General features: G+C 37.3%; 1 protein-coding gene across 9 annotated transcripts in view; it reads left to right on the top strand.

Annotated features, from left to right (window-relative positions):
* The window catches only part of nfasca (neurofascin homolog (chicken) a), a 108479-nt gene that overhangs the window by 29286 nt on the left and 54987 nt on the right, over positions 1-24206 (top strand). For 3 of the 9 annotated variants that reach the window (XM_077203399.1, XM_077203403.1, XM_077203407.1), the window contains exons 1-2: positions 8184-8427; positions 20904-20962. The gene's annotated coding sequence lies outside the window, so the exon portion shown is untranslated. Of the gene's footprint in view, positions 1-8138; positions 8428-20903; positions 20963-24206 lie in introns of those variants that run through there. The other 6 variants (XM_077203400.1, XM_077203402.1, XM_077203404.1 and 3 more) reach the window with 4 other exon arrangements.

Below are 24206 nucleotides of genomic sequence, written 5' to 3' on the forward strand. Positions count from 1 at the left end.
CTCTGCCAGCAATTAACTGAAGAAATGACAACACCTCCTGTTGATAGAGGCTCCTGAACAACCGAGGGGGAAGGGTCAACGTGCCTACGTGCGACAGCCGCCGTTTGACAGACAAGCAAGGAAGGGCTTTTTGTTAACACTCTGATTTAGCCTTCTGTCAGTGTAGATGTAATGTAGGTCTGGAGACTAAACTGAACCGCGACCCCAGGGTTTAACACACTAGATGTCAGACCCGGGGTTGACTCTTCAACTGACACAGTTAAATGCTCAGAGCCCTGATCGGTGGCGCGTTTCATCCTGGTCCATATGTTTTTCATGCATCTAGCCCACAAAAGTTTGCTTTATGGTTCACGTGTACGTATGCACACGTTCTTTTTCTCAAACTGCTTTACTTGATTGATACAGATCTGGAATCTCACATCAATCTCACACTTATACGCTGCAAATTTAGCAGAATAGTTTACAGGGTCTCAGCAAAATCCGAACGCAAGTGGTCACAGAAGATACATTTGAAAAACATGATAATACCAGGTGTAACGGTAATGCGTCTTGCAGACTACTTGTGATTGGTTCACTGAAAACGCATCTTAATAACACCTTTTCTCTCTCGCTCGCTCGATTTCTGGGATATTGTATATAATTTGCAGGCATCAGGGAGCCCCTATATATGCAGGAGACTCCCGGACCTTAAGGGTGAGGAGGGATGTCTGCATATGGTTGGCTTGCATCGTGTGAGAATTTATTCAGGGGCTGTTTACACAGTTTTAGTTTTCAACTAAAAACGGAAATCTTTTTATGCGTTAATTTAATAGTTAAGCAGATGTTTCCCATCATCAGCTTTTCCAATTATTTTGTACAAAATAATATGGCTAGATCCAGTGATGTAACCACATATTAAATGTTTAAGGGGACTAAATGCAAAAGATTCAGAATTTGTCATTTGCAACTATTCATGCTTAACTATTCAGGGGGGGGGGAGAACTAACTTTTTTAGTTTTGAGCCTGACAGGAATTCGGCATTGGCCTATTAGCATCCAGGATCGGTTTCATAATCATGGATATAGATGTAGCATCATTTATATTGAGGTAATTTCCCTTCTTGACCAGCTGCTTCCTTAGTCCTTTCTCATCCTTTCCTCTCGCTCTGTGATTTGCTCTCTCTATCTTTATGTGATCTGTTGAGTCGCACTTCTGAGAAACGTCGACATCACCTAGAACATTCTGATCCAAACACTCTGACATTTTACACCTCTAATTGCCCAGTTCATGGTCTTTATTGAATTACAGAGTATGCCCATGTTCCTGCTTCATCTAACCCCTGTGCTAGCGGCTTATTGGGCGAAACTTAGACAGCCAGGTACCCTGCTGTTAGAGATATTGTGTTTGTGTCAGGGCTGTGGCCTACATGACATCTGCTCTGTGGTTGAATAATGGACACGAGCTTAATCTACAGTATGACCCTTCAACTATTTAATGGTTTGCAAACTGATGATGTCACAACCCTGTTCATGAGACACTTTCTATTAATGAAGAGACTGACTCAAGCTGGATTGTAGCTGTTTTAGCTGTATCTAAAGTGTGGTCACATTTACCATTGCTCAGTAAAATTTTGCGGTTGAAATTCATTTCAGTAGAAAGCTGCACATTCACAAATTTGAAAAAGTTCCCCATGCAGATTTCGCTAATGTTCAGGTTGCTCATGTGAATTCACTGACCAACAAGCGCTGCTTGGTTTAAAAGTGACTTCTGTGAGCTGTGCTTCATACATTGCTTCACTATTGTGGACAGTGGACAATAGACCTTTTGTCAGCAATACTTTGCTGTAATATCACTAATGTAACCGCACCTTGAATGTAAATCTTTAAATTTTTGTGTTAAAGATATTTGGTTCTGAGTTAAAGCAAAGAACATAGGAACTGAAGGAGAGATTTTCACTTTAAATTGCCTAAAGGAAGAGCTTCAGGATATATGGAAGCAAATCAATATAATTGATCCGAATAGAAATTATGTTGTTTCGGGTCATAAAAGTCTTTTTTCTTTCTTTGATTTTTTTGCTCTTTATGTGGCTGTTAAATAAATGTAAGAAGAGAGTGAATTGCATTATGGAAGAAAGGAAGGACTGTCTCAAGAGTCACAAGGCTAATGTGGATGTATCTGCTTTGCCTTCGGCAGCAGCTGCTCTGAAGGACCGCCATTAATATGACCCTCTGACCGGCTCTGTACACAGCAGCTTGAGTGAAGAGAAGGGTCTTCAGATCAATGGAGTGTGGGACAGAGAAGGACAGAATGTGTGTGAAGAGGTATGGACCTGATAAACGAAAGACCAGCTGTCCCCAAAGTGCTCCCAGACCTCATCAACAGGATCAGAGAGAACTTGAAACACACTTTTCATCATATTTGTACTTCTCACATGTCTTTTAGGTTTGTATTAGGTATCAATCTTAAAGGGGTCATTTTAAGTCATTTACTCACTCTCGTCATTCCAAATCTGTATGACTTTCTGTATGACTGTATGATGTCCAAACAACGTGTCAATGGAGTCTAAATCAACATTGGACACGACTGATTCACATTAAAATTTTAAAAAACACATTTCACAAAAGAAATAAAGTCATACTGGTTCTGAACAAATCAGAATGGGTAACATTTATTCAAAGTATTCTAGATTATGGGGTTAGTATAGCAAAGGTATCACATTTATTTTGCATGGTGTTGATGTAGAGAAAACTGGCTCATTTGTGATGTTGCCTCTCGTTGTCTTAGGAAGTGATATATCACAGAAACAGATGGGAGGCGTAAGAACTACATACACTATACACCTGGAAACTATTTCATCAAGATGACTTTAACACTTTGTTGACCTGACCAACCACTGAGAACAGGATCATTGCCAAGTGCCATTAGCTAACATGCAGCACACATCTTACTTGGACGTGCTGTCTTTAAACAAGACAAAGGATGTCCTTAAAGTGTTGTTCATCGTAAAATGAATATTTGGTTATTATTTATTCCTAGAACGGTTATTGTGCACTGTTCAAAAGTTTAGGGTCGGTAATATAAGAAATTAATACTTTTATTCAGCAAAGATGCATTAGATTGATCAAAAGCTACAGTAAAGACGTGTAATGTTACAAAAGATTTCTATTTCAGTTCAAAGATTTCATATAAAAACCTTTTCTTTTTAACTTTCTGCTCATTAAGGAATACTGGGGAGAAAAGGCATCGCTGTTTCCAGAAAAATATGAATTGTTTTCAACATTGATAATAATAAGAAATGTTTCTTGAGCATCAAATCAGCATATTAGAATGACTTTTGAAGGATCTTTGCATCGTAGGAACAAATTACAGTTTGTTTTTACATTCTGGTTTTACAGTATTTTTTTGAAGGAAAGAAATGTAGCCTTGGCGAGCATTAGATAAATCTTACCTACCCCCAAACGTTTGTGAACTATTCCTTTAACTGAAAATAAATACCAGTAAAACTGGCATTATGCATTATACAAACAAGTGCTCAAAAGCCACTGGTTTACACGTCCGAACATGTCAGAGTGGGATTCACTGTAGTGGCAATCACATGGACCCGTTTCAGCTCATTACTGACAGCTTTTGTATATGGCCTCTCTCATAAACTTGGCAGCCTACTGCCTTCCCAAGTGTGCTCTTCAGACCTCTCGTTAGTCTCTAATGAGCCACCTCGTTGATTGCTGGGATAGGAGAAAAACAAAAAAGCAGAGGAACATCCAGTTTGTGTCCCCCCCCCCCCCCCCCCCCCCATAACACATACAAAGGAGACCTTACTTTGCTCAAACAGCCATAATGCTCCACTGTTGTTTCCCTTTGTTTTCCTCATGTCCTGTCCTGGAGTTCCACAAACAACAAGAGCCTTTCTATCTTTCGCAAATACATCCATATTCCTCTCCCCTTTCTTCTCCTGTCATCTCTTTCTCTTCTTCCACCCCCTCTCCCGCTCTTGCTCTTTTTTAACTCGTGTCCCTCCCTATCCCTCTTCTTTTGTGTCCCTCATGCTGGTTTAAATATTTAAACAATGCAATTAGTGTTACACCTGATGCAATTGAAAGACGTATGCTTTGGCACGGCAACACAGCAGGAATGTCTTTGCTCATAGCCTTTAAAGTCAGCGTCAGATGAATACAAGTTTCTTAACCTCAGAACTAGTCATTGAATCAAAATCTCTGAAAGTGACTGCAGATCTATTATAGAGTGTACCTTTGCTGTAGTTGTTTAGCACGCAGTTTAATATCTGATTTGTTAAAATAGAATAGAAATAGTTCAAATTTAGTTATGCAAAATGATTTTTTTCTTCATTAAGCCGAAAATCGAAACCTTAAATAAAGTAATTAAACTATTTATACTGTTCATACTGTTATGACATTGACAGAATCAGAATGTTTTCAGAGACGTGCTAATAATTGAAAAAACACTGTTTTGATCAATGATTTCGGCCCTGCAAAAGAAAAATGCTAATTTTTTTTTGCTGTCTCGGCCAAATATTTTCAGTTGCAGAAATTTTGGTTCAACAATAATCAAATTTTTGTATTGTCACACAACTGGGCAGGTAAAAAAAAAATTTTAGGTTCAACTGAATGATTTTCATTTTGTTAATGGTTTTCAAAGCGGTTTTCACCTCTTCTCAGCGGTGCCACAATGGCATTACTGAATCTATAGCGCGAAACATACCCAACCACTGATGTATGATTTTTAAACAAATGACTCTTATGCGCTTGTTTTTTTTTTTTTGCGAATTAGAAACATGGGAAACACAATTAGAAACACCTTTCACACAGAGATTCCGGAAAATACACGGATAAAGTGACCCGGGATTTGACCCGAGTTCGTTTGATTTTGGTTCATTCACACTGCCAGTGATTTTCCGGAATCATAGAGTGCGTTCACACACAACCCGTAAAAATCCCGTAAAGACACGTGACATCGAGACATTTCTCGAGAAACCACGCTTGTGCATTTTTTTCTTCTGATTCAATCATAAACTAGCGCATTACGTACCGTTTCACTAGCCTGCTTTCACTTCACTTTAGCGTCATTCTTACGACATGGCATTGATTACGGCTTTTGTTCACACAGCACGCATTCCGGGACTGATCCCGGCTATGTTACTAGGTCCCCAACCCGGCATCAATCCCGGGTCGTGTTTGTGTTCACACAGAAGGTGTTCTGGCAATTTCCCGGCAATTTCCCGGGATCAACGCGCTGTGTGAAAGGGGCTATGGTGTAACCAGTGTAGACCAATCCTCGAAAAAATTAGCCTTATGAGCTAGTCTGAATCAGAAAAATGCGGCACAATCAGTGTACAATAGTCCGATTCCCTAACGAATGACTCTTTTTAGCTGGTTCTTTTTTGTGAATCAGAAACATCCAGGGAAACCAGTGTGAGACAATTGAGTGAATGAATGAATCAATTAAACAGTGAATCAATACATTAATTGAATGTTACCACATTTTGTTTGTTTAGTATTTTACTTTGATATAGTTAGGACAAGGTAATAGATTACATTTATGTTGGCTTTATAAAGGATGCGAAAAGTCTGTGTAAACCGTTTTAGATAAAATTATACATTTATTTCTGAATTATTCTATATATTCTATTGAAATCCATCTAATCATTTGTAAACAGATTGCTGATGACAGTAAATGCAATTTGAAATGTGCATATTTCTTCATCAAATGTACTAAAATAATTGTTAATATAACCATTAATAAATCAAGTCATTAAGAGGTGTCAGAATAAGAACCAGAATTGTTCAATTCATTATGATTTGCATCCCTATCACATGCATGAAGTTGGGTCAGGGAGTTTTGGCTCTGATTTAAAGTTCTTTTCTCCGTCTCACTGCTTCCCCAGAGGGATTTAGATCAGCTCCTTGTAATTTCTGTACCAATCCTGAAGAACTGAAACAAACCTTTTATTTAGTCTTCCTCCCTCTGTTTTGCATCTGCCAACACAGCAGACGTCATTGGAAAGGAAAAAATGTGAAACATTTCTCATAATAAGGGAAACCCATTCTGTGCTTGGACTGTACATGATTGAGGTCACAAGTAAATACAACAAACTGTTTAATCACGACATTTCTTTATTTTTGTTGCAAACTGGGGAATAGAGAAGTTGCTGCAGTGTTTAATTTCGCTATGCATTGAAATGAGGGATTGAGCTGTTATATTTGCATTTGTGCTTGCTGTTAAACTCCTGGTGATAGATACGCAGTCACAGAGGAGACCCCTTATCACAATTCAATGTGCTTACCATGGAGAACTAAATACCTCCAAATGGCAAATCCACCTTGGAGACACAGAATCAAGGGTCCTACTTAGAGTTAAACTGTCAATCACTTGCAGTCCTTGGCTTGAAGATTGTCTATGGTGAGCTATAGTAATTTGACTTGACCTTTCCTCTTCATTTAGACAGTGAGGTTGAAATTTTAAGGTTTCTGATTCACTACTGCTTACATTCATATACTTATGCAAAACGATGATAAAAATGTTGGCATATACCTTGTAAATATACCGTTTGGAGCAATAACTGGGAATGTTTTCTCAGGTCCTGTGGCAAGGGAATCTCAAAAAGGTTCTTTATGCTTTAGCATTGTCATTTTGGCCCATAATTATTTCTGTCCCAGGCCCCCCATAAATTTGAGCGAGTGCCCTGTATGATAGTACAAAATGGTACAAAACTGGTACCTTGACACATATGCCATGGTACTGCATGATTACCATATTCATATACCATGGTATACATTAAAACGTTTCATTGAAATAAATGAATACAGTCAAATTGATCAAAAGTGAAGTAAGACATAGAAAGGACATAATAGTGTTACAACACTATTTTTTTCAAATAAATGCTGTTCTTTTAAACTTTGTTTTCATTAAGTAATCCTGAAAAAAAATGTATCATGGTTTTCACAAAAATATTAAGCAGCACAGCTGGTTTCAACATTGACAGCAAGTAAAGTTTCTTTAGCACCAAACTAGCATATTAGAATGAAAATGCAGCGTTGCCATCACAAGAATATAATACATTTAAAAAATCTATCTAAATACTTTTCTTTTTAAATATATTCAAATATTACGTTTTTTACAGTTGTTTTATCAAATAAATGCAGCCTTCTTGATAAGCATAAGGGCCTTCTTTCATAAACATAAAAACTTACCAATCCCAAACTTTTGAAACCGTGATACCATTATCATGGTATTGCCATGACAAAAAAACAACCACGTTTTAGAAAAAATGGTATTCCATTGTACTTTTTGGTATACTTTTGTCAGTGTACATTTATATTCAGCAATTTTCCTTTGCAATCCTATTTGATTATAATAATGACAAACCACTAGATTGGAATAACATTCATGACATACTGGCAATTATTGCTGTTGTCAGATTTTCCATCACCTCATTTTAATTCGACTAATCTCAGAAGGTGTTTACATTATTAGATTGTTCTTAATAATGTTACAATGAAAGTGTTTGACCTTGCTAATAGTATGTCCCACACTGGTAGATGTCAGCATGCACTAAGCAATTATTATCTTAAATGAAGGTAGAATTACTTGTTATTCTTTTAATTAACCCTCTGTTTGATTTGACTAGAAGCAAGGGGTTAAATATCTTTATCATTCAACTCTCACTCTCGCTGCCCGGCTGGCACCGGCATCTATCGATCTCTATCTATATTAGGCTTTTCTAATCATATACACCGAGCATTTGCATGTTGTTGACAACGTATTGATTTGTCAGCAGGTGACATGAGGGCAGGCGGGGATTGAAAAGGGGTCCAGACGTACACGAGATTGAGACGCGGGACGTAATGGAGAGGTCAAGCTCAGAGGGAAAGCCCTGGAGGAGGGGAGAGTCTTCCATCCCAGCCTGAGAAACGATAAATTCTACCCAGCTGAGAGAGGGGGAGGGCAGCGCACCCGGCTGTCTCGATTTTACATATATGTCATGTGTTTGTGTTTTTCCTCATTGTGTATGCGTTTTTCTTGTGTGAGCACGCGTGTGTGGATCTTTTTCAAAGGGGGGAGGGGCCTACCCACACAATGATTAATTATTCATGAGGTGGGCGGGGAGAAGTCAAAGTAGGAGGCGACAGACGGGGTTTGCTGTGTGTGAGGGAGGCAGAAAGAGAGAGGGAACATCAGAGTCAGTTAGTAAGGGTTTGAGGAAAGGATGCACCGAGACATAACAGCCCCCACAAGACACGTCATTAAGGAACTACACACATGCTTTACTTCTTGATGGCACAGATTGTAAGCCACAGTGACCTAGTCCTCTAGTCAAAGGATTTTAAACCAAGCACAATCAAGCCGGCACAAATGAAAGAGGAATCTGCTGTTATAGGGATGACAGGCCAGCTCACTCATACCAGAAACGGAGACCTTTTTGCCTGAAAGGTAAATTGGATTTGTTTTCTTACATATTCATTGTTGTGTTTCTGTCTGGAATCAACAGCAGACACTGACTACAGCGGGCTGATAATTGGCCCTTTTTGTTTCTGCCTGTACGTCTCTGTTCACTTTAATTCATTCTTGTGTGTAATTCATCCCACATGCTTGACCGCATTACGCTGGGCTTTGTTGGTCTGACACGTTTAGACTTGTGGCTTATTCTAATAGTTATATTAAGCTTTTAATTAATGTAAAATATCAAATGTAGATATTTAAATAAGCAGATAAATTAAAAAGATGAGAGATTAAATAAAATAAATACTTGTTGACAGATTAAATTAAATAAGTATTTGAGAGATTATGTTAAGAAAATATTTTTCAGCAGTCTTATTAGTCAAACTGCAGTGTTATTGTCTCACTGACAATAATTGTGTGCGGTTGGTCACTGTGGCTGCACCTTATTCTAAAAAAATGCGTGTGATTTTATGAGTTAGTGATTTCCTAAATCAGTCAGGTGCTTATTGATGAGTGGCCTGCTGCAGATGAGGACATATTGATCTCTGAGTTTGTTCTGGGCTACGCGTTGCATGATCAGGGTCTCGTAAACTTCACTGGCTCAGGCGATGACCTTTGTGAACTCTGTTGCATTGCCCTCTCGCACTCGTTCTAAAGTCTTCCGTCGCTCTGCGTGTCTCGCTGCTACAACATGTCATCTTAGTTCTTGTCCGTCTGAAGAGGAGTCTTTGTTTTACCCTAAAATTAGACCAGAGCTGTCAGTCAGATGCATGTAGCGTTTAGCTGAGGATGTATGGAGCATGTGGCTCACGCTCAGAAGAAAATACTCATTTACTGAAGCACATACACCGACACACGCCAGCTGCCCTTGACAACCTCAAGCACACCTCGATTTCACTGTATGAGCTGTCATTGTCTGTCTTGTGTAGATTGATACTCTGCAGTGCTGTGTTTCTGTCTTTGTCTCAGTGTAAGTTCTGAGAGATTGTAACCATTTAACAAGATCTAATTTAGAATACCGATGTGAAAATTTTGCCTGATACAGATAACGATAATTCTTTATATTTGAAAGCCGATAACCGATATATTGGCCGATAAATCTAAATCCACAGTTTTATATAATTTTTAAGAGCGTGATTACAAAACAAAAGTCTCACCATTAAAAGCCATGTCCCAAGAACACAATTATAATGTTCTCAATATAATTGTATGTAGCCGATATGACAGTGCACAAGTTGCACGTAACTTAACCGATTATATTTAAAGCAATTCAAAACCATCATGGCGATCAGTGCACATCTGGAGTGTGTCAGCTGAAGGAAATAATACATTATTTATCAGCTTTAATATATCGGCCACATTTTCTTATAAGGCCGATAACGATAACATTAAAAATGAACATATCGGCCATTATCGATATGGTGGCCGATATATCATGATTTTGTCGGTTTTGCATTTTTTAACAGTTTAAAGTTCTCAACTATTGGTGTATTCAATGTTTACTGTAAAGTGAGCATTTTATTGTGTTTTTGTCATTATAAAACCATAAATATAAAGGTGAAAGTTTGTGTTATACAAATCCTTCATGAAACTACTTTAGTTTATTAATTTCAATGCAAAGATGTATGTAAAAATAGATTTATAAGTGATTTATACCAAATTTTGTTCTGCAATGTTTGTACAGACAGATAGTCCCACCTCCAAACTATTGCGATTGGTTAAACCAGAATTAACCTGATGTTGGACCCCACAGATATTTTTAATATTTTGAAAGTGCCACAGTGTTTAGTATTTTCGAGAAGTCAAATGGATTACGTGTTGTCTGTCTATTTATTTCGGGGGAAAATGATGCAATTCCATAAAAAAATTCTCATTTCATTATTGTAATATACGCTGCGGTGAAAGCAGCTGTTTAATATTTACAACATAGCAGTCACATGTGCAATCAGAAAATGTCCATTTAACTGTCCAGACTTTGATGTCTTCCAGGAAACATCAGCTTTCATTGAGCCGATTTTCATTGAGCCGCATTCACATGTGGCTGATGGCTACATGTCAGGATTTGTTCTGCCATGTGTATCTCTGTGACACACATGGGAATAAATTGGCCAGTGTCATTTTACAAAACAGTTTCTGTCATACCTTATTGTAAATATTGTTAGCGAACTAGACCAGAACTAGATACATGTCGAGCAAAGTTCTGGATGAATGCACCTGAAAAGGAGCAAAAACATCTCAGGCTTGTGACAATGACATTATGACGTTATGTAATATCATCAGCACTGTTGAATCAGTCATACAACCGGACATGCAATACAAGGGGCCGATTGTGTAGATCTGTGTGTATACTGTATGTATGTGTTTCTGTGTATGGGGGGCTGAAAAGCCCATCCTTTTGTGTGGGCTGAACAGGAGGAGGTTAATGTGCTCACAGATAATGCACAGAGATGCTCTTTCACTGTAAATATTTAGACTGAAGGCTCAAAGACCCACCAATTCATCCCAGGAACATAAAAAAAAAATTCTCACAGTGGCACAGTCATACTCATTCCAGCTTTAGCACACACCTTCCAAATTTCTGAATTATAACTAGTTTCAGAAGAAATACTAGCATGCTGCTTAATGCATACTGTGCAGTGTGTGTGTGCTGAGTTCATAAATATCCAATAAAAAAGAAGATTTAAGATATATATATTTTTTTAGGTTAGGTGCATTGCATTATGGGATACAGTTTTCCATGCAGTTTTCCATACATGCATTGCTGTATAGCAGGTCAAATGTAGTCAGTCATCCTTGTATTCTATTTTGAAAATTTGGATACTGTTATATATATATATATATATATATATATATATATATATATATATATATATATATATATATATATATATATATATATATGTATATGTATATATATATATATATGTATATATATATATATATATATATATATATATATATATTTTATATATATTCTTAAATATATATAAAAAATATATATATTTTTTGCTGTATACCGCAAAAAATAGTAAGCTTAATATGCTATTCTGAACATAGTCCTTTAATATGCTGTTCTGAACATAGTCCTGGTCTCCTCGCCAAAGTAGTATCAAGCCTGATTTTCTACCAATAGAATGCGCTCTGATTGCACAAAAAATATGAATTACTTAGTGGATAATACCCTGTTTTAAAATTAAAAAGCCAATTACATCCTGAGTTTGGGGCAGACGTAGATGGATTGTTTAAAAAGCCTTCTTCTTTACATAATGAGAGATTTAGCTCTGGTGTGTGACACTGGCGATGCTCTTCTGAAGTATTAATCGTTTCCCTTGTGTTCGTGTCAACTCTAGCTAAGCGCTTCTGCCACCTGTGTGGTGCTGAGTGAATCTATATAGTCTGTTGTGGTAATCTCAGCAGAATTACCATCATATGCAGCATAATTACACCCACAGCATTGTTCAGCTGCTTGTCAGCACTTCCAGACCTTTACTTCGGTTTTGAAATTTAATGTAATAGTCTTACAACTAGGCTACAGTAAGATCATACTGTAAGAACTGATATTGTGATGAGAATATGGAGCCAGATGCTCGAATCCCAGATGGGGAACAGTTGTTGGACCCTTGAGCATTGCGCTTGGACTGTGATTTTTTTTTCTGCTGAAACTGTGTGAGTGAATGAGTAACATAATGTGATGTAATTTAATATCAAGCAAATTGCCCTGGTTTTATTCATAAACATACTGAGGAACACGGAAAAGCTATAAATGTTCTTGTTTTGCCAAGATCACCAGAAGACCAAGGCTAATCCAAAGAGGCTTGGCTGTGGGATTAGAGGAAAGGTCTACAGTATTAGCACACCATCAAAGCTTGAATATATATCTGCTTTCCTCGATTTTTGATCCGTTCATAGCCTTTATTGTAGTTCAATGCTGTCAGGGAATGTTTTATGGATGTTGCGTGATGGACGACGACAGATAAAAGTGTTGCTATAGCATGTAGGAATTATCCACACGCATTTCATGTGACTGTAAGATATAGCCTGTATTACATGCGTATAAAATCCACCAAAAATTAGAGGAATAAATTCAGAGGTACGATTTATATGTCTCTAAAAAGCACTGACCTGAATTATGACCTCGTGTTGCCTCATGCACACATTCACGGCGCCTGAGGGCAATAGTACGAGCTGAAGCAGACATGAAGTTCAACAGAGGCTGGCATGGAAAACTGATTCATCAGAAGTCAGTTCACTATGATTTGCTGGTGTCTTTAGATCTGACTGAAGGGTGAATCTTGAGGCTTTAGGTTTTAGCATAAACTACAGAATTAAGAAAGCACCCTAAATAGCATGCGCATATATTATCATCAGTGCCTGAATGCACCAACTGCATTGACCCTGTGGCGTTTGGAACAGGTTCAATCGGAATGGTTTAGGACAGGGATGGTCCTCCACACAGCTGGTCGTCTCTCTGCTTAAGGGTTTGAAAAACATCTCATGAACCCTTTGGGTCCTCTAAGGTGAAGCACAAAGTAATTAGCAGTATTTTTGAGGGATTGTCTCTTTGTTTGAATATGATTAGCAAAGAGCGTTTGTGTGAAACGTGTTTCAAGTGTGATTATGGGTTTCTTAGCAGCATGCTTTAAAGCTGTTTTTTCTTTGAGGAGCCTTTGTTGAAGCATTTGTACCACAAATATCCACAACTTGACCATTTGTTAAATATTTAACATATAGTTTATTTTAAATAACTGATTATTATCAGTCCAAATTATTGTACAATTCTAACTAATTTACTAATTGTAATAGGGGTATCAGCCACCATATCAGTATTGATACGAAAATTTGGCCGATATATTAAAGCTGATAAAAAATGTATTATTTCCTTCAGCTGAGACAATTCTGTTCGCCATGATGGTTTTGAATTGCTTGAAATATGATTGAAATCACTTCAAGAAAGAAAAAATCTGTTAAGTTCAACATGCATCGCCTGTCTGTCAAATAGGCTGCATAAAATTATAATGAGAACATTATATTTGTGTGCTTGGGACATTGATTTTAACGGTGAGACCGTTGTAATCAGACTAAAAAATTACATACAAATTTGGATTTAGATTTATCAGCCTATATATTGGTTTATTGGCTTTTAAATATAAATAATTATCGGTTATCGTATCGGCCGAAATTTTCATATCGGTGCATCCCTAAATTTTAATTAACTTATCTTAACTATATAAAATTGTAATATGTATATATTTAATCATTTATTATACAAAAACATACTTTTAATTACGATAAAATAATTTGTGAATTTTTTTAATGTCATTTTTTTTATAGGTATAACCATTATAAAATTATAAATCTTGGAACCTGCTGAAATGGGGATAACCCCTGATTGTGAATCACTTTTCTATGTCTTGTATTAATTCCACTACAAAATTTGAGGTGTGTTATTTATTACTCTATGAGGTTAATACATCATGTCTGTTCTTTGTCTGTATGAGAAGGGACATATTCTCCCTTTTCATCTCATTCGTTGGTTGGCTTTCTCTATTACTATAGCTTTAATGGCAGCGTGTGTCCAGAATAATCACAAAAGAATGAAAAGCCCACCCTCCTAAATTAGCTCCAGGGGCGTTTCTTGTAGTTGTTATTTTGCGGTGGATAGATTTCTGAGGTTTAATTAATGAATTTGTCAGCAGCTCGTCTCTCGGACCCCCCTGTCAAATACTCATTCACACATAGACTCAAACACACATGCAAATTCAATAAAACGCACACGTATGCATGCACGCATACTAACAGCCGTTTCTTATCTTCTAGTGAGCGAGAGTCTCTAGAGACTATATTCATACCTATCACACTATCCACCAATCCCTCCTTATGATAAGTGCGAACGGAGGAGGAGCAAAAGACAGGAGGAGGAGTGGGGGACCCATGTCCCAGGAGGTGGGATGGCACAGCTACGACCATTAAGTGATCCAGAATGTATTTAATCACCACGGTAACCCCAGGCAGATGGACCCTTCCAGGAAATGAGTCCCAGCAGCTATTTTTGTAACCCATCACTCCTAACCACTGTGCATCTTCACTGCAAACAAAATATTGTGTGCTTTTGTCTGTTTTTCCCCCCTTAAAAATATCTAAACAGTCTTGAGAGTGAGCAGCAAAATTACATTAATGTTATTTTAAAATGTATTCTTATAAAAAATAAATAATTTTTGCAGTTGTACCTTTATTTTTAAGAAAGATGATATTAGATTGAATGAGTTTTATGATACATCAATATAGTCAGTTCATCAGTGGGAACATTTTTTTTTTCATCCATGACCTTATTAAGGTATATCCTTAATGCTGTCAATAGAAGAGGGTTTATCGTGAGCTTCACAGGAATATATTAAATATGTATGACTGGCCTGTATGTGACCTCTCAATCTATATGTATTAAACATACAGAATATAGTGTCTAAGGCTAGTTTATGGCGTCAATTTGTTTTGAATTCATTAACGCTCTTCCAAAAATGCTTCAAAAGGAAAGTCATTTAGAAATATATTGTCTGAATCACTACAGCTGTTCCAAACATGCTTAAAAAGGGCAGTCATTCAGAAATACAAGGAAAGTCATTCGCTTTTTTAGTGAGGGTAGGGTCGACCAGAATCCTGTTCTGTGCAGTAACACACATCTGCTGCACATCTAATGAACCCTTATTACTAAGTATCGCTGCAACGGCACAGGTGCATTTTGCACCGTTTTCTTTTTTTATGCCTGTGTAAGCCTGTCGTTCGAGTCTTATTTAACCACATGGTGCCTAAAAGATCTGATAATGTAAATAAAAGGGCGGTACATTTTGTACCTTCCCTTCTTGACTTAAAAAAACAACAACAACCAACCCTTAACGCATATGCACGCGCTGGCTTGATAATGGGCGTAGTACACATCCTCTGGGACGAGCTTTACACTCAAACACATATACACACAAACACCCCTCACCCGATGCTGTTGCTATGGAGCCCTAGCGACCAGGTCATCTACCATTGGCCACGGCAGGAACTTAGGTTTGGATAATAAGCTATTGGGTTGCGTTTGTGTTTAGATGGGGGAAGGAAGAAAGTGAGAAAGAAAAGAAAGAAAGAAATGAAGTAACTTAGAAGCATATAATAGTTTATGTGTGAATTGGTTACTGGGTCATTAGCAGTGTTTTGCAGGAGAGCTGGGTTTGGGTGTGTGCTTGATAGGATTCGTTCCTACCTATCGCTGTCTCACCCGAGGCACAAACTCATCTCATCTTATTGAGTTACAGGACATCCTCAGAGAAAAACAGATTTTTATAATACACATAGACAGAAGAAATGAATGAGATAACATATAAAATCAATACAAAAACACATCAAAGAAGGTTTTCTATTGGCCTGTTTACTTGAATATGTGACCTTTTTTGGGAATGTATAAATACTGAATTAAACAGTGCAGGAGGAAATGAGAGGAAACCGAATGTGCTGGCGGAGATTAGACAGAATCCAATTTCACTTTAGAAGGGAAGAGACTAAAGCTGTGCTGAAAGGGTGTAGGAGGGTGGTCTACTTTAAGGGTTATAGGAGAGGAAGGGGGGTCTTAAATATTTCAGATGTGGCACAGCGTGTTTTGGACATGAAGTAGGCAGATAAAAAACACTGCTCTTATGTGATGAACAGTGAACAAACTAAGAAACATCTCCCTTTATATATCTGATTCAGAGCATGTAATGGTGTACAAAATTGGCTATTCTTTGGAAAGCCCTGAATTATTTTGCTTGTTTCCGGTTCTCCTGACCCCAATCAGACATATTTCTTTGGTGGCGTTCACATAGGGACGAAAATATAAAGCACTCTTAATAACAGATATCTCTCAGATAGTGATTGGATTTGAATGATTAGCTAGTAGGGTTATATAAAAGAGTTTGTGTATGTGTGGTGAAAGTCTCTTCAAGACACTTCAGACTTCTTTCAAAAACAATTAAAAAAATCATACATTTGAGCGGTATTGTGTAAGTCGATATTATCAATTTAAATGAACAGCGTTGTTGGCCTGTTTTGGATATTGAACAACCAATATTAGCCAACAACGCTGTTCATTTAAATGGACAATATCGACTTCTACACTACCGCTCAAAAGTTTGGGGTCGGTATAATTTTCTATTTTTTTTATTTTTTATTGTTCTCTAATTTGCATCAAGGCTGAATTTATTATTTATTTGATCATACTTTTTTTTTTTTGTATAATTAATTTCTGTGAAGGCAAAGATGCATTTCAGCAACCATTACTCCAGTTTTGATCTTGGATCTTTCAGAAATCATTCTAATATGCTAATTTGATGCTCAAGAAACATTTCTTATCAATGTTGAAAACAGTCTAATATTTTTGTGGATTTTTTTTTTTTTTCAGGATTTTATGATGAATTAAAACATTTAAAGCAGTTATTTAGTATAAAAAACTTTTGTAACATGAATGTCTTTACTTTCACTTTTGGTCAATTTATTGCATCCTTGCTAAATAAAATATACACAGTATATATTTCTGCCAAAAAAATCTTACTGACTCCAAACAGTATTCAACAATCTTTAAAGTAAGTAAAAGTATTTAAATCTTTGACTTTCATGCGGTTAAGCCTTCCGGTCATTTAAAACCAGTGCTGTCAAAAATGTGTTTTTAAAATGTTTTTATTTGTCACCACAAGCTCTTCAGAGCATCATGACCCAGATCTTCTCCTTGCCGCAAGGATCTTCCTCGTGCCACCTTCAGTAGAGTAGGTCAGCATCTGGCAGCTTCCGCTAAAAACATCCACACAGTAAAACATCAGTAAAACATCCACACTGCTCTTGCCTCTTCTGCTCAGGAGGATAGTGGTTGTATGAATCCACAGGATAACGTTTATGTCTCAAAGGTGTCATTTTCCAGATTTTTGCAGGTGTACATTATTTCTGGATTTACATCAGGTAATAATTGACTGCAATGAGTGGAAGGAACAGGCAGAGGAGGAAGAGTTTTTGCTGTAATCATGAAGAGGCAGGATTGATTTATCGTTCCCCTTAGGGCTGGAGATATGCCTCTTTCACTCCATTCCGTTTCCACCGTCTTCATCCTCCTACTTCCTCTCGCTTTCCACCAAACTCCTTCTCATTCTGTTCCTCCATGGTCCCCCTTTTCTCCGTCCCCTCCCTTCCCTCTCCCTGCCACCCCCTCCCCACATCTATTCTCTCCATCCTCTCTCCTGGTATAACTAGGTCATTCTGCAACATTGAACCATCGCTCCTGCCAACCATGAGATCCACACAGCTCTGCACCCTTCTTTCTTACCTTCCCTGAAGTCTTCATAACATATCTAATTTATTTGTCCCTTTTTTTTCTTTTTTTGTGCATCTTTAGTGCAAGTCTTGGTTTCATTTAAAGCACAGGCCCAAATGTGTCTATAACCATCCACAACCAAGCTGGATGACGTTGCATATTTTTTTCTATCATAGTTTGTCCATCTGTGTAGGCTGTTATTACTGTGGCCCTCTGACCTGTAAAGGCTAAACAGATCCACTAATGGATGATGTCAGAGGTCAGACAGGAAGTGTATTCCATAAGGAGCAGATGTTACCGGACAATATGAGATATTTGGGTGACAAACAGACAATAGATGTAAAACTAAAGAAGTATGTAAACAGTGTGCTTCAAGAAAGGCAGAGAAAACCTTTTGTGACCTCCTGGCAATAGCGGCTCCTGACCATAAATTTAGTTAGCTAGTAACTAGGTCTTGGTGCCAGTTTATGATTTTGTAAGCTTTACATTCAATCGTTGAACACATGCAGAACACTTTTGGCAGAGGTTGCTTTATTTAGCATAACATTCTATCTGACACATGCATAGAAAGCTATCTTAGAATCAGTGTTGCAAAGTCTGTGGTTTTCCCACGGAATTGGGCTACTTTTGCATTGTTGCTGCGGTTGTTTATTTTTTGTCCTTTGTTCTTTTGGATTGATGTGACCCCCAATCGGAACTCGATTTTTATCCCAAAACTAGTTTAGGTTAGTTTTGGCTGTGATTGGGAGGGTTTTGAATAGCATTTGGTCTTGTTTTGTTACGAAAATCCGGCAACCATGAATTTCCTTGAATTTTCCGGAAATTTCTGTGTTTTCACTGTTATACGGTAGGGGGCGCTATTACACATCTTCTGAAATATTACTCAATCTCCTGATCATGTGTGAGGAAGATGCAGAAACAAGGGATATAATATGTAATCATATGCATATGTAAAATAACGCAATCATCAACATTAAACAGCATATAAATAAAACTGTCTAACATTACTTGCCTCCGAATGTTGTTTTAAAATATTACAAGTTCTGTAGGAATTCCAGTTAGGAAAAGATCTGTCTGTTCTCAAACATTAACAAACACAACTGAACTTTATAAAGGATTCACATGAGCACGTTTAAGCTAAAGTATTTATGCTTTCATTCATTTGATGCGCTACTCCACATAGGAAGAACAGACCTGCTAACTAGTAACTGACCTGATGCAGAATAATACACACAGCTGAAGCGGATTGATATCGTCTTGGTCTGGAGTGAGGTTTATGTAAGGTATTCTGAAAATAAGCGGGCTGTATCATAATACACACCTGGCGAAGCCATGCACTAAATTTGAATATATCCTGCTGACTTTACGACTTAAAATAGTCTAGAGAATCTGGAAAATATTTGTTGCAAAATGCTAAACTCACTGACAATTTATTATTGATTCAGTTTATATAGAGGTCTATGTTTTGGATGAATATTTTGGTAGGGCACTGCCCAACCTGCCCTTACAGATGAGCCATGGCTGCCTCCTGGGAAGAGGTCTAGTGAAGTGTGAGCAAGACTGTGTATGATTGCATGACTGACTGCTTGTCTGGTTGCCAGTGAAAGCAGAGGTTCAAACCACCTTCCTCCCGGCTTTTGTGGGTTGTTTTTGGTTTGACATGTCCTCATGCCTGTCCTTTACGTCAGAACTGTCCACATTTGACACACAAAGCTACACAACTGTTATCTTGACCATTTCGGATCTGTCTTTCCTGAATTGCCAGCTGTAGAGAGTCTTTTCAGCACATTATATCATTCAAAAATATGGATTGGATAATGTTAAAGGGATAGTCCACCCAAAAATGAAAATTCTGTCATTAATTATACTCACCCTCATGTTGTTCTGAACCCGTATGACTTTCCTTTATCTTCAGTACACAGATGAAGATCTTTTTGATGAAATCTGAGAGCTTTCTGTCCCTCCATTGACAGTCTACGCAACTACCACAACGCTTCAAAAGGTTCATAGAGAGATCATAAAACGAATCCATTTGAAAATTGAGCAGTTTTGTCCAACATTTTCTGAAGAGACACGTTTGCTTTACAGTATATAATTAACAGATTTAATTTAGGCTTTTATGCAGTAGGTGTTTGGGGGGTTGCCAGGTGGTTGCTAGGGTGTTCCGAATGTTTTCTAGGTTTCTTAGCTATACTTGGGTTGCTATATAGGTGGTTGATAGGATGTTCTGGATGTTGTTGGGCATGTTGCTCTGCATTTACTAGTGTTCTGGTTGGTTTCTTACTGGATGAAGTAAAAAATAGCCCACATGCAAGTCTTTCTGATATTTTGGCCACTAGAAATAGCTTGAGTCACTCCCTCAATATAAATCCGTGGGATTATTTTTCCCATTTTATTGTCTACCAGGCAAAAAAAAAAAAAAAAAGTAATGGCACACCTCTCCTCAGCAAGCTATATGATATATCATTCATACACAAAGTGTTAGCAATTGTGTTTGGTGTTAGGTCAAATGTTATGACGCAAAGTATTGTAGACATCTCAGAATTGTGCAACTGGAAAATATAATGGACACAGACAAGCTGTCCCCAAGTCGCACATCTCTAGCATGTCTTGAGCAAGCTCAAATCCACACAGTGTGTATTTCCTTCTCCTGCTCAGCGCCTTTAATGTCCGTAGAGATCAGTCTGTGCAGCATGCCACAGGAGAATGAGACGTCAGCAGGATTCTCTCTCTATCAGCAGTTCATCCATCGCTCTATATAATTCACGTCTCTCTCACGGTCTTCTTTTTCACCATTCTTTCCTCTCTCAATATTATGTCAATTCAGGAAAGGCCTTTAGTCCCTCTGTTTGACAGAGGTCAAGCTCCCATGCCTCAGAGGTCAAGATTACACAGCGCCTGTCCAGTACTCTGTAATCTCAGCTGTCTTCAGGACCACAGATTTTGATGGTACACTTAAGTGAAGTGGAATGGCTCATGTTCCTGTAAAGCCTCATGTCTGCAGGCAGAGTACAATAAGTTTTGCTTCTATGTTACTTTCTCTATTAAGAACCAGTGGTATGTAGGTACCAACTAAAATTAGAGCAATAATAATAAACAAATGCAGGTGAACAGAATAAAACATCATGAACCCCCTTTTTTGTCTTCACAGGTCTTAGAAGTCTCTGCCATCATCAGCCTCGACATTGACCAAATTTCCAACCCCTTTGTGTAAGTTTATTCCTATTGTCTTGATTGCTCTGCAGATATTTTCTTAAATGGTCGATTACACCATTTATTGATCATTGGTCATTAAAAAAGTATTTCATTGCAGATTGCTGTGATTGATTGATTTTATTTTAATTTATTTATATTTAATCACAGAATGCTGTGATTGACCAGTCAGAATCAACTCCCGAGAGACGTATTATAATACAGAACAATATTCATCAAATGTGTTTATTCATTTAAATGTTGCTTAAAGTAGCTTATATTTTTTTTAATATCAGATGTTATGTCGCTGTGAATGCTCATGGATCTATGTTATCATATATAAATACATATTATAGTGTCAACAGTGTCTGTGGGACACATAAGTATGGAAAATCTCCTCCATGCCCTTAGGTAAAACAAGTGCAAAGTTTTTCGTGTCTGTTCAAAAAGGAGTGTTAAAACGTGCATATGGTGTGTGTAAGTGACAGCTGTTGGGGGCATCTAGTCCAGCATCCTCAGACTCTGTCTCAGTGAGGAACAGTGCTAAAGGGGGCCCGAGGACGAGTGAGTGGGGCGTCTGGGCGGAGAGGCACGGCTCCACTGAGGGTAATTGGCTGTGATGGGCATGTGAGTATTTATAGAACGTTAGTATGGGTGTGTGCGTGTGTTTGGATGAGAAGACTGCCTGGGGCTGTACTACCATCAGCACACTGGGGACATGAAGAGAGAGATTCAGAGAGATGAAACCCCAGACTGCTAGACCTTCAACCTACAGTGGCACCAATGACATTTGCCCTCACAGTGTCATTTAGTTTTCAGGTTTTTTTTCTTTACAGATATGCATCAAGTTGTTTTAATGCTCATTTACATTGCATTTAGACTTGAAAGTAATTAGAATGAGATTGTGTTTAACGTTTATTAATAATAACAAAATGAGCGCAATAAAAAATGAAAATGAAAACAGAGCAACACAGTTGATGACTAACATTGCGTGATCTAGCGTCTGACGCTAGCGGCTGCGGTCTTTAGCGCGCCCCCCAGCCACGCTGGAGACCCCGGTTCAAATCCCGCTTGGAGCTGGTCGAGTGGGACTGGTTCCACACATGCATTACAAAATACTTTAGTCCAGTCAGATGCGAATCCCCTCCCATTAATACCACCTACAGCCGACTACCAAGCACTTTGGCAAAACAGCTTTCTATTAAAGCTTGGCTTTTTCAATAAAAATGGGGACAAGCCCTTTGATATTTCCCACCCAAAATTCCTGCTTCTATTTTAATAATTTTAGTTATGGGCTTTATTTATTTATCATTTTAGTTTTCGTGTGTGCACTGATCGGATTTCTTTTCTTTTTTTACCTGTCTTAAGGCATTATTCCATGAACACCACCAAATATTACATTATTTTCTGTGTGACCTTAGAAACTGTGACATCAAATGTATACACTTGAATTTAATAAACATTTCTTAAAAATATTGATGTGTGTATTAAAAATAAATTAAGTAATTTTTATTCTGCACCCGATATTTGCTTCTGGAAATATTCACCATTTATTACGCTGTATTTGACTAATTCAGAAAAGTAATTTAATGGAATTTTAATGTCCTTCACATTATGTTAAAATATGTGCGTCTTAGGTTTATCGTAATGAGACAGAGGGTCTGATTTCAACCATTTGCATTTTGATTTATGGCATTTTCTTTTAATGTTTGGAATAATTGTAGAATAAGAGAAGAATCAGATACAAATGTTTAGACTTAGGTCAGATTACCAGAAATTGGATATGTTTAGATTTAGAACCGCATAATGAAAGTGGTCCAAATCAATACACACACAAAAAAAAGATTTTTTTTTTTTTTTTTTACTGCTTATTCGCATTCAAAACCCACCACATATATTAAAAGTCATATTTGGAAAGTAAAATATCTTAAAGTAAACCGTAAATGCGGGCGTGTTCGTTCTCTTTTCCAGGCTACTAGATGTCTTGGTGAAGTTTTAGTGCAGCCATGAAGTGGATCAAAACTATTTCAAAATGCATCGATTTTCTCACTGAATGAGGTTTTCCAGCGGCTGCTGTTGCCATCATGCATTAATAAGCTGTGATAACCGTGACCATTAACGAGTGAAGTGTCAGACACTATGCCCACTCACCTGCTCTGATGGAGCTCAAGTGGGTTTCAGGACTATTATGTTGTTATTCACTGTTTCAGTTCCACTCTGAAGCCCACCTCACCTCACTCCTCTCATCCCTCAAGCCATTTGGGTAAAAACACTCCTTCTGAAGGTTTCTGTTTTTCTGCAGTAAAAATTATCTTTTTTTTCTGGTTGTTGATGAAAGGATACTAACTTGAAACATGGATGCATCTAGACATCAATGCAAATATGAGCACACAGGCTGTTTAATTATAACATTAATGACTCCCAGAATGCAGTTGATGAGCTGGTGTTAACATAATTAAATGTGAGATCTAATTAAAAAAATAATTGAACTAAGGGTAAGAGTTAACAAGGGTCTAGCTGTGATACCAGGTTGCATACCAGGTTCCAAAATTAGCGTCTCCACACAATGGCAGGTAAATCTAGGTCCATAAATATTTCTTAGAATTGGTCTCTATGAATATACAATTTTCTTTTTCTTGCATAATTCTTTTTCTTGCTTATTCCCTTTCAGCACATTACCTTTGTATTACTTGTATAACGTGGTGTTTGTTTTCATGTAATTTTGTTTGCCTTAATGTTTCACTATGTTTATGTTTAGCCTGTTTATGCCTCACTGTACAAAATAGACCAGATAATTGTCAGTATTATTTTACCATTATTTTAATAATTTAATTAATTACAATGTAAATTGTTGTATTTTCAGGAATTTAGTTCTTCAATTTCAACTTATTTTATTTCAGTTAGATCCCAAATTAATATCTAATGTTTTTTGTTTTTGTTTTTATTTTCAATGAACAAAAATTAGTTTTGATAGTTTTAGTTAATGATAACAACACTGGTAATTGTAAGATAAAGTGTAAATCAAGAAATAGTCACATTATGAGATGCAATTACAAGAAATAATTACGGTCACAATAAATAAATAAATACGGTCTTTTGTTAAATTAAAGGTGAAAATGGGCTTCCATAGTCATGAAAAGATTGGTGCAGTTATTAAGTCATTTTGTCATTAAGCTTTTTCATTTTTGTAGACCATTTGTATCTTTTTGATGTGATTTGCTTGAGTCAGTGAGTCAATGGTTAGATTCAAGTTATTTTAATT

The sequence above is a fragment of the Siphateles boraxobius genome, unplaced genomic scaffold, assembly GCF_051911475.1.
Source record: "Siphateles boraxobius isolate OS27281-9 unplaced genomic scaffold, OSU_SipBor_1 5, whole genome shotgun sequence".
In the NCBI taxonomy this organism is placed as follows: domain Eukaryota; kingdom Metazoa; phylum Chordata; class Actinopteri; order Cypriniformes; family Leuciscidae; genus Siphateles; species Siphateles boraxobius.